We start from the raw sequence: 11339 nt of genomic DNA on the forward strand, positions 1-11339 counted from the left end.
CTCCGAGTCCCCCGGTTTCTTCCCACTACTAAAGACTCCTATGCACAAGCGAATTAGTGAAATGAAATTAAACCATATATGTTATTCTCGAAATGATTTAGTCAGTGTCGAGTGGACGTTAAATCCGACCTCTCTCTCTCTCTCTCCCCTCTCTCTCTCCCTCTCTCTATTACATGCATACCAATGTGTACACGGGACCACGGTTTTTCGTACCACCCGAACGACTGCCCTTGCCAGGCTCCTCGTCCTGCACCACCGAACCCGCGCCCGAACATCACGAGGAACTTTTTAAACTACCACCGGGAGTATACTCGAGACCGTACAACGTACAACCGGGGAATCGAAACAACGCCAGTTGACGCAATGACAGACCTTATGATACAACGCACGCGTGCTTACTATTCGACCATCCAACCCCCTGCATGTAAAAGGACCCTTGACAATTGACATTCAAAATAAGAGTAGTTCGTAGAGCCCCTGTCCGGGGCACAATTTCCCCCCATAGCCCATTATTGCGTATGCCAAGAAAAGTGGGCCGTTAAACTCTATTTCATTTCTAAGTTAGGAACTAAATGAATAAAATTCTTATAGCTAGAACTGCCATCTTTGTATTTAATCTTACCAACTCTTACATAATGGATCTTAATTTCTTAATATCGTGCACCATTATATTACTGCACGATTGAATATTGCAAGATAGCTTGATAACAAAAAGTTTATTATCACCCAATAAAACATTCTACAGTAGATATCGCTTGTGTGATAAATTTCATAATCTACTGCAATATGCATTTTTATTAAAATTTTGAATAGCCATTGTAATGTTTGTTTTCTTACTGAAAAGATAATTATTTACAGCTATTTTATGACAATATACACATTACATTGTAATTCGTTTGGGCATATTATTTGCAAATAGTTGTCCAATATCGTGGTTGCCGCTAAAGTTATTCTCGAAAACATTGGTTTTCATTATTTCCAATGACACTCGATCATTAGACAAAATGAAACATATAATAATACAAGTGCCTAAGGTCGCTTGGCTCAAAAACAATTTAGGTTTTTTTTTAAAAACCAACATGGGTTATTTCATTCCATAGCCTGGGGAGGACAAACATAATTTCCCTGGTGACGGGAGTGGGGGCGCCATCAAAAAATCGTCCCACTCAACATTAGAAAATCAAATCGGCCCACCATTACCTTATTTTTGCACCCAATAAAAATAGCATCGCCCGTCCCGGAGACGGAAAACATTTTAAAAAATTATCAATTATTACCCCCAGTTATAGGTCGAAAAGTAGTAAGTATAGCATTATGTAATAATGAAATGACTCCGTTGAATATTGATTTGTAGGCCTCATTTTGGTTTTATTGGATGTTTAAGAGACTCCAACAAAATGGCCCATTTTTCCGAAAAAAAACGGGCAATCGGCAAAAAAAAAATCAGCCCATCCCCAATACCTCCTGCTGTGCAGCCCTGTCCATAGCCCTTGTTGTGTCATATAAACAACCATAAAGTGTAAGCCTATATTATTTATTTCCAAGCATTTCTAGTTGAATTACTGAGCAGCCGAAGGTTCTAGAAAATAATGGTGATTCGTAGCATACTGGTGTAAATACTGAAAATTGAGTGGTGGCATTTTGGAGCAGAAATCCACACTAATCTCGATTTATAGATCCAGGGGCCTGTTTCACGAAATTTTAACTAAGATAAAAATCTAAATTTTAGTAATTTGATTGGATAATATTAGATTGATTTTAGTGTTAGCCAATCAAAATTGAAGTATCTACTAAAATTTGGATTTTATCTTTAGTTAAAATTTCGTGAAACAGGGCCCTGGGTTGTGAGGGGAAAGAGCAAACTGATCACCTGTAAACAGTTCAGAAGCTTAGGGTCGGCGAATTTGGCTTTTAAAAGATAGGGTCGGTAGATACGGTTGCTTGCCTATAAAAAAATGGGCTCGGTCGGAAAACGTCGTAATATTAATCTTTTATAACCTACGTCGATACTTGCAATCTTTAACCCTTGTCAAACACGGTGACATGACGATTTGGACTGTGTTGGAAATTGTAGAAAACCGCCCAAAGACAGATTTATAGGTCCTGGTAAATGAGAACAAAAATGTTTTGTAGAGTCGGCGATTTTGTTTGCAAACAAGCACGCCTTTACAGATTTATAGAATATGGGAAACGAGGAAAAATTATTTAGGGTCGGCGATTATGGCTAACGAAAATAGATTCGGTTGGGGAATCGTAAACACAAACTTTTTATATTATTTTAAATTTTTTGGGTGGTGTTATACGCCTATGAAGCTAATATGAAAACAGATAGTCCAGCCAGATCTCGATCAGCGCATTACCCACTCATGGTCATACACTGGAAATTATAAGTTATTACGATATGATCACTTCTAAAAAATATAAAACTATATTTGTGTACTGTACGGTAACTAAAAAAAATTCTAAAATCCAATCAATCTTTTTATTTACCAATCTGGTTAAAACACAGATCCTATTTCATTTCGTTTTTATAGTTCAAAATTTCGTTTTACTTGTCTTTACTACACTTGGATCTGGAAGAGTTGTTATTTAACTCGTGTTCTGAATGGTGTCAGGGATAAACCAATGAAACGGTCTGTTACGGCGAGCGTTAGGCGTGTTTTTCATGGAACTGTGGGTAATCCACTAGTAACATCAATGCTGATTGGTTAATCAAATGTCTGACGTCAAAAGGGTCGTAAGTCGGTCTTTTGACCCCTGGCGTGACCTATCGCTATATCTTGTCAGATCTTCATGTAGTGTAGTCCATCGAAAGTATAAAGAAACGAAAAGAAATATAGATCTGTATTTTAATCAGATCGAATATTTACAAGCGATATAACGATCAAAATAAGGTGCACAACGTGTATTGTTTACATTAGAAACGTCACGCTTTCGACTGTTCTTGACTGAACCGGAACTCGGCACTGATTTGTCATCGCGTCATTAGTAAACAGATTGGCGTCATCGGTCTAGTTAATATATATATACGTCATTGAGATAAACACTCATTTCAGTTCTATTTGGTTCACTAAGCGACTGGTTAATTGTGTCTGTTTGGAAAGGGAGGTCACTCTGCGATAACTTTAAAGATCGAAATAGAAATCGTAAGTGTATTTTATGTACATTTTAAATGAATTTGAACTCCAGCAGTGGCTAGGTTCGAAATAAATTGCATATCATGTTTGATAAATGTCCATGTATACACTCGTGTGACCGTGTAGCTGTGTAGCGTACGCATGTGGTTGCTATGCTTGTTTACGTTGTCAACTCGACGCTGTGAATGTGATTTTTTTCTTCGCAAAAAACCCTGGCCTGTAGGCCTATATGAGAATTAGTCTCTGTCCTATTCATATCAGTATCAGCCCGACTTGTATATTTTTAAAAATATATTACGGTCCATATGGAGTTCAATAAATTGTAGTATTTTTATTCACTTGTTGAAAATCTTCGATTTTGACTAGTCTGGTTATGATAGAATGACCATAGCAACCATTATTGTCAGACCAGCCTTGAAATTAAATTTACTTATTATCTTTCAAATACACTCACTTAAGGCCCGGTCCTAGTGGCCGATGGACACAACGTATGCAAAAAGGGCACAGCGGACGAACAAACTTTTGTGGGTGGCTCAATCCTTTTTCATCCGCTCCAGAAATGGACAAAATTGACGAAAATTTGCAGAAAACAGAACGGAAAAGAACGAAAATGAAATGAAATGAAATGGGGTTTAACGTCCTACTGTTCTGCTCCTAACCTGGGCTAATGAAGACGGGCATACGCCATACAGTGTGCTATGAGGGAAATTTTGCCCGGACAGCGGCACTACGGCCTACTCTTATATCGAATTCCAACTGCCAAGGGATCTTTTACGTGCACGCCAATGTGTACACGGGACCTCGGTTTTTTCGTCCCATCCGAACGACTAGACAGCTTTCCTTGTCAGCTCCTCCGTCCTGCATCACTGACAAGGGAGAACAACGCCGGAAAATCTGGATGAACTTTCTCGGCCAATGCAGGGATCGAACACCCGACCTCCAGGCTAGCGAGCCAGCGTCTTACCCACTTAGCCACCGTGATCCCCGGAAAAGAACGAACGTGGGAAGTATGTAGCGGGGATGTTAAATGGAAGTTCATCGGAAGCCTAGTGGATGAAAGCGGGTGGAAGTGGATGACAGCTCCGAAGGGGTTAGGCAAATTCCAGACATCCTTCAATATACCAGATACATCCCAGATAAAAACGCTTTGACGCTTTGTCCGTTTTGAAAACTTTATTATACGAGATGCATACGCTTACACCCTTTCTATTTCCGTGCTACTAACGATGTATAGACGTTCCATGTACCTTATCTTTCCTCCCTCTTTCTGTTTTCAGCTGGAGCGGATGTGAGTTGCGAGGATGCCCAGAGGATGCAAAGAGGATACAGTGGACGTTTAACGGATGATAACGGACATGGAACGTTTGGTGCTCGTATATGTTGTGCATTTACATCGTACATGGCAGAAAGTTCGTCCCTTATAAAAGTTTTGTGCAGCTCAAAAGTTTTTGCGCGGATGAAATCAAAGTGAACGGATGCTCGATGGATAGAGCGTATGAAACACCCCGTACCGAAATGAAGTGTACACTTCCTCCGAAGTGTTCATTTCCAACACACTTCTATAGACACTCGATTGAAACAAATAAGTGAATGTACTGAAATATGGCGTCTGTCTAAAAATAGGTCATTAGCGGGGTTCGCTCTTCACGGAGTCCAAGTACTAGATACGCAGCTTATTATTGCGATATCCCCCCTTTCTGTATCGAGGAAATGTAATCCTGTATTCATTATTTACACATAATAATTAATCATATTGGTGGTTATTCGCTGTTTCGCTTCGTCTAAAGTCCAGTGGTACGGAACTCGTATTATTGGACGGGGATATGGCCGGGTATTTAAATTAAAAATATTGGTCTTACAATACAAAATTCCAGATGTCATATTACGTATCACTGAAAAGCACGTTCTTTGCACTTTTCAAATATGTAAATTATTTTTTGGCACATTTATTTTTATTTACTTTGAAAAACAATCAATGTTGGATGGTACTAAAATCTATTACCATGTTTACGCAGAGGTGGTGTGTTGTTGTCCACCAACATGGCGGCGTCCTGTATCTAGGTCATGTATCGGATACCGGTACGCTCTATATATAGGCATAGACTATAATCAAAATGGCCGACGAGAATTGAATGTTTTGATAGTTGAATTTGATTAGGACCTAATGTGGCTTTGAACACACGGCATGCAAGCATGCCTGCCTTATTTGACATTATATTATTTCAAATTATACTGCCACCATGGGCCGTAGGCGTTATATAGCGATTAGCGACGATTCCCGAATGATCGAGATTTACGGTCGGCATTTCTTTTATCAGGCTACCGCTTCAAAATGTACACAAGTGAATGACGAGTCTTATGTAAAGCTAATCTTACAAATAAACTTGCTATTTCTATCAATGTTTCAGGTACCTATTTTAAATAACAGACCATCATGTGTAGGCTACACGGTAAAAGTAAAAGTAAATTTGCTGGAAATTTGGTAATCCTTGTAAGACTTGATGTGTTGTGTAGGCTGCACGGTGCCGGTACATATTTAAAATATTTCATTCAATACCCGGTACGGTATTTTAAAAGACCAAAGCCACCAATAATACTCAATAAGCAATACATGTAGTTTTACATCTGACTGTCATAAAATTTTGTAAATGTATATGATAGCCTAATATTGCTGTGATATTTAAGCAAAACTTTATTAATATAACCAAATAATAAACTGGATCTTAGTAAAGCATCTAAAGAATGGGCTAATGTAAAGCAAATTAAGATTTGGCAAATGAAAATTCCATTTGGCCATAAAATATATAAACAATTTTGCATGTGAAAGTGATAGCTATAAATTGCTATATCCTATGTTTACAATATTATGCTGCTGACATTTTATTGTTGTTGAAATGAGTTAGTGCATATTGCTTTAAGCGCTGGACGCAGTAGCCGAATGATTCTGCCGAATGAATCCGCGCTTAATGATTCGCGAATCAAACATGTTTGATATATTTGCCCGAATTATATTTAATCACCAATCATATCGAGAAGTCACGTGATTGTTTGAAGACATGGTTGCTGCCATGTTTAATCATGCGATGTCAAAGGTGATGCAATCGACTTGTGAATCAGGTGAGAGTATGCCCACTTATTTGGCCGAATGATTCAGCTAGTGTATCCACGACAGACCTTGTGATTTCATGTGCACACATTAAGCACAAAACCATTCAACCCCCACATTGAAAAAATGAAATGAAATGGGGTTTAACATCCTACTATTCTGCTCCTATGCTGGGCTAATGAAGACGGCATACGCCATACAGTGTGCTATGAGGGAAATTTTGCCCGGGCAGCGGGACTATCGCCTACTCTTATATCGAATTCCAACTGCCAAGGGATCTTTTACGTGCATTCTAATGTATACACGGGACCTCAGTTTTTCGTCTTATCCGAAAGACTAGACAGCTGTCCTTGTCAGTCCCTCCGTGCTGCATCACTGGCAAGGGGGAGCCACGCCGGAAAATCTCAATGAACTTTCTCGGCCAATGCAGGGATCGAACCCCCGACCTCCAGGCTAGCGAGCCAGCGTCTTACTCACTTAGCCACGTGACCCCCTCCCACATTGAAAAGAAAAGACACAAGCAAAGAACTAAATGTTAGCCCAGAAGTTACCTGGTTTGTGTTGAGTGGACATTAAACCCCATTTTTCTCACTATCTCATATACAAACACAAAATGTGCTGTGGGAAATTTTACCTTGACAGCTGCCATATGACCTACTCTTATATCAAATTAAAACTGCCATGGATTCTTTTACATGCTGGTTTCGATTCGCTGTATTATAAAGTCTGTCATTGAGTCAACTGGCGTGGTTTCAATTCCCCGGCTGTACAAGACAAGGAGTAGGGTCGCCTGTCCAACCTCGTGGGTTTTCTCCGGGTCCTCCGGTTTCCTCCCACTGCTAAAGACCCCTACACGCAAGCGAATTATTGAAATAAAATTATACCATATGAAAGGCCCCAAATGACCTAGTTTGTATCGACTGGACATTAAACCCCATTTCTCTCTCTCTCGGTCAGACAATTTGGGAGAATGCACAGACAGCGGTGCTATATGAACAGTATGAACAACTAGATGCTGTTTCTTGCCAGGACCCTTGTCCGACACCACTGTCAATGGTAAATTATTCCGGAAATCCTGAGTAATTTTGTTGACATGCCGGGATCCAACCTGGGATAATTGAAGCATTTATTCTTAACACAAAAGAATTACTCATGCTCTTATTATCAAAAAACGTTCAAAAAAGACACCCATTACATATGCCATACAGTGTGCAATGAGGCACTAAGGCCTTACATGTATCTTATTTCAAAATCCAACTGTCCAACTTTTACATACACGCCAATGTGCATGTGTGATGTCTGTTTTTTTTTGTTGTGCCATCCGCACGACTATACAACTGTTTCCTCCTGGTCCCCATGGTTTTCTCCCACTACAAAAGACCCCTACAGCCAAATAATTGAAAAAAAATTGATCCATGTGTTAGTCCTGCTATGGCGTAGTTTGTGTAGAGTGGACATTAAACTTCATTTCTCTCCCTTCTTGCCAGGCCCTATGTCCTGCACCACTGGAAAGGGGGAACCAAGGCGTAAAATCTAGAAGAGCTTTCCTGGGCAATGACAGGATCGAACACGGGACGACTCGGATAGTGTGCCAACGTCTCACTCACTGAGGGGGGGTGGATGACCGTATGGGTAGCACGTGTGCGCTGTATTATAAAGTCTGTCATTGAGTCAACTGGCGTGGTTTCGATTCCCCAGCTGTACAAGACAAGGAGTAGGGTCGCCTGTCCAACCTTGTGGGTTTTCTCTGGGTCCTCCGGTTTCCTCCAACTGCTAAAGACCCCTACGTGCATGCGCAAATTATTTAAATAAAATTGAACCATATGTTAGTCTCAAAAAGACATTAATTAGGTCTGTAGTCTATATTGAAATTGCGAGAATCTGTTATTAAAATAAAAAACAGTCCTAGGCCTGCGTAGGCCCAGAAATGAAATGAAATGGGGTTTCACATCCTACTGTTCTGCTCCTGGTTTTGATTCCCCAGTTACGTGACTAGGAGTAGTCGCCTGTCCAACTTTGTGGGTTTTCTCGGGGTCCTCCCACTGCCAAAGACCCCTACGTGCATGCACAAATTATTGAAATAAAATTGAACCATATGTTAGTCTCAAAAAGACATTAAGTAGGTCTGTAGTCTATGTTAAAATTGCGAGAATCTGTCATTTAAAAAAAAAAACAGTCCTAGGCCTACGTATGCCCTGAAATGAAATGAAATGAAATGGGGTTTAACGTCCTACTGTTCTGCTCCTGGTTTTGATTCCCCAGTTACGTGACTAGGAGTAGTCGCCTGTCCAACCTTGACGGTTTTCTCCGGGTCCTTCGGTTTCCTCCCACTGCTAAAGACCCCTACGTGCATGCGCAAATTATTGAAATAAAATTGAACCATATGTTTGTCTCAAAAAGACATTAAGTAGGTCTATAATCTATATTAAAATTGCGAGAATCTGTCATTTAAAAAAACAACATTCCTAGGCCTACGTAGGCCCTGAAATGAAATGAAATGGGGTTTAATGTCCTACTGTTCTGCTCCTAACCTGGGCTAATGAAGACGGGCATACGCCATACAGTGTGCTATGAGGGAAATTTTGCCCGGGCAGCGGCGCTACGGCCTACTCTTATATCGAATTCCAACTGCCAAGGGATCTTTTACGTGCACGCCAATGTGTACACGGGACCTCGGTTTTTGTCCCAACCGAACAACTAGACAGCTGTCCTTGTCAGGCCCTCCGTCCTGCATCACTGGCAAGGGGGAACCACGCTGGAAAATCTCAATGAACTTTCTCGGCCAATGCAGGGATCGAACACCCGACCTCCCGACCTCCAGGCTAGCGAGCCAGCATCTTACCCACTTAGCCATGTGATCCCCGCATAGGCCCTACACGGTGTACACCTATCATATTTTCAATGACATCGAAATTTCAGAAACTATAATTCATGAAAAGTTAAAATATTGAACAACAATGTTTTGATACAATAATTAACATTTGCTTTGGAAGAAATGTAAAAAGATTACAAAAAATGTTGACATTGAGACATTGCTAAAATTTGCTTATTATTATTATTTCTGTTTATTAATATTATACTATTATTATTATTACAGCATATTTATAGTGCTCAGGGGAACTTACAGAGTGACAATACAAAAAAACAATGTTAACAGTTGTATTATAAGTTCCATGGTATAGAGTACCGGTACTAAAATACAACAGGGTCAGATAGAATCCTGTTTAAATATGTGTTTTTAAATTGTTTTTTTTTAAATAAATATATAAAGATGTAGGCCTACAACATCTTAAACTAAATTTTTAATTGTAGGTCTAGTTGTAATTAAATTAGCCTATTAGTATTATCAAAATGGCGATCAAGTACCGGTATTTAAAAATATTGTTGACCTATTTATTTTTGTGGGTGTGTGGGTGTTACTGTGACCCAGATGTGAGATAATTAATACATCACAAGTCTCAAGCGAAATTTAGGCCTATAGCCCAGTTCATGAAAGTTGTTAAGATATTGGAAAACAATGTTTTGATACACAATTCAACATTTTTTTAGGAAATAGATTTATAACCAAACACAAACAAAAGAATTTCTGTTAATGATACCGGTAGTAAAAAATGATTTTTAACTTTCTATTTTTTTTTTACTCGTATTTTCTAAAGATCGGTAGGATTGGTCAATAATGACGTAAGTGAAATGACGTTATGGCCCATGGGCGCCATCTTTTTCTTTTCGCTAACATGATTGATACTGAAAACAATTTAAGGTAAGTTATTATAATATTTCTCAAAGTTTTAATTGTTGTAAAGACCAGGTTTTTCTTATAGCTAGCCAATTTAATGATTAGTTACGATTTATCACTAACAAAATGTCTAAGTTGCTGAAAATCGCGTAAAAATAAGTTTAGTGTGATTATGACTCGCACACAATTTGGATTTGGTATTATGCATGGCGTCGAAATGCCAATTTCATTGATTGATGAAGTACACCGAATTATTTATAATTTGACGATTTGTCCCAGAAAATTCTTCAGTTTAATTGGAACTAGATCTATGCAGAGAATTGATTTATTCATTTCATTTTCATGGCATATCATTGCCATTGTGATTGTCGAATTGAAGCGCCATGGGTGTGTGGACGAGTTGACCTATTCCGTGTCAACGACTAACCAGTGTACATGTATTTTGATATTTGTGGACTACATAACTAGACTTTTTGTGTGGACAAGTTAACTGGCATTCATTTTGAATGATTACAGTTGTTTTCGGTAAATTTAAACTGCGGTACACTGTATTGGTACTTGAAAAAAGGTGAATTTATTTCGTCTTTATTTTTTTTTTCAGAGGTTGTAAATTAATAATCCACCAGTGCGGTATGTGAAAAATGTGTCTAGACAAGATGGTAAATTGAAGTAAACTTATTCTGTCACCCTACATGTCTGTTATCCCATACATGGGCTGATGATCTGAAATCCGTTAGTTCAATGGCTCTTGAGGTTGATACATGGTTGGGCGGCCTGAGAATCTGAAAGTCAGTTATAGAGATTACCCCTCAGTACTGCTGTCCAATAATCATACGTTCCCTAATTCCCTGTAGTTTAAAGGCAGCTAATCTTTCAAACTTTTATTCCGATGGTCCCAATATTGAATAATTTCTCAAGTAGAAATCACATGGAATCCACCCTCGCCACTGTTACAGTTCAGGGTTCGATAACAGTGTTGCCAAGTAAGTTCCTCAGAATTTCCTGGCATGATTTCTCCTTGTCAGATTCAGATAGGAAGAAAACCATGGACATGGAGGACACATAAAAGAACCCTTGGCAGTTGGAATTTGTTATAAAAGGCTGCAATTCTGTGGTCCAAACAAAACTTCCCTCAAAGCAACAGAAACCCTCATTGTCATAGGCCACTGCATAGCGTATGTTCATCTTCATTCAACCTCATTTCCCTTTTTTTTTTCAGAAAAATTCCAATTTTAAAGTAAAGAATTCAAAGACGTGTATGACATGATGCGAAACACTCATTACCTTATGCATGTGTAGGTAATATTTAAATTGATTTTTAAGAAAACTTGCTTCACAGGTCAAATTTAGCCTAGAACAC

At 39.0% G+C, this 11339-nt stretch overlaps 1 long non-coding RNA gene across 1 annotated transcript; it reads left to right on the forward strand.

Moving 5' to 3' along the window:
- The first annotated feature begins 3084 nt into the window (after window positions 1-3084).
- LOC130012146 (uncharacterized) lies at window positions 3085-11279 on the forward strand. Its single transcript, XR_008787483.1, has 3 exons — window positions 3085-3199; window positions 4415-10638; window positions 11199-11279. It is a non-coding gene; the product is annotated as an uncharacterized LOC130012146 (long non-coding RNA).
- Window positions 11280-11339: the final 60 nt, after the last annotated feature.

The sequence above is a fragment of the Patella vulgata genome, chromosome 3 (genome assembly GCF_932274485.2).
Source record: "Patella vulgata chromosome 3, xgPatVulg1.2, whole genome shotgun sequence".
NCBI lineage: Eukaryota > Metazoa > Mollusca > Gastropoda > Patellidae > Patella > Patella vulgata.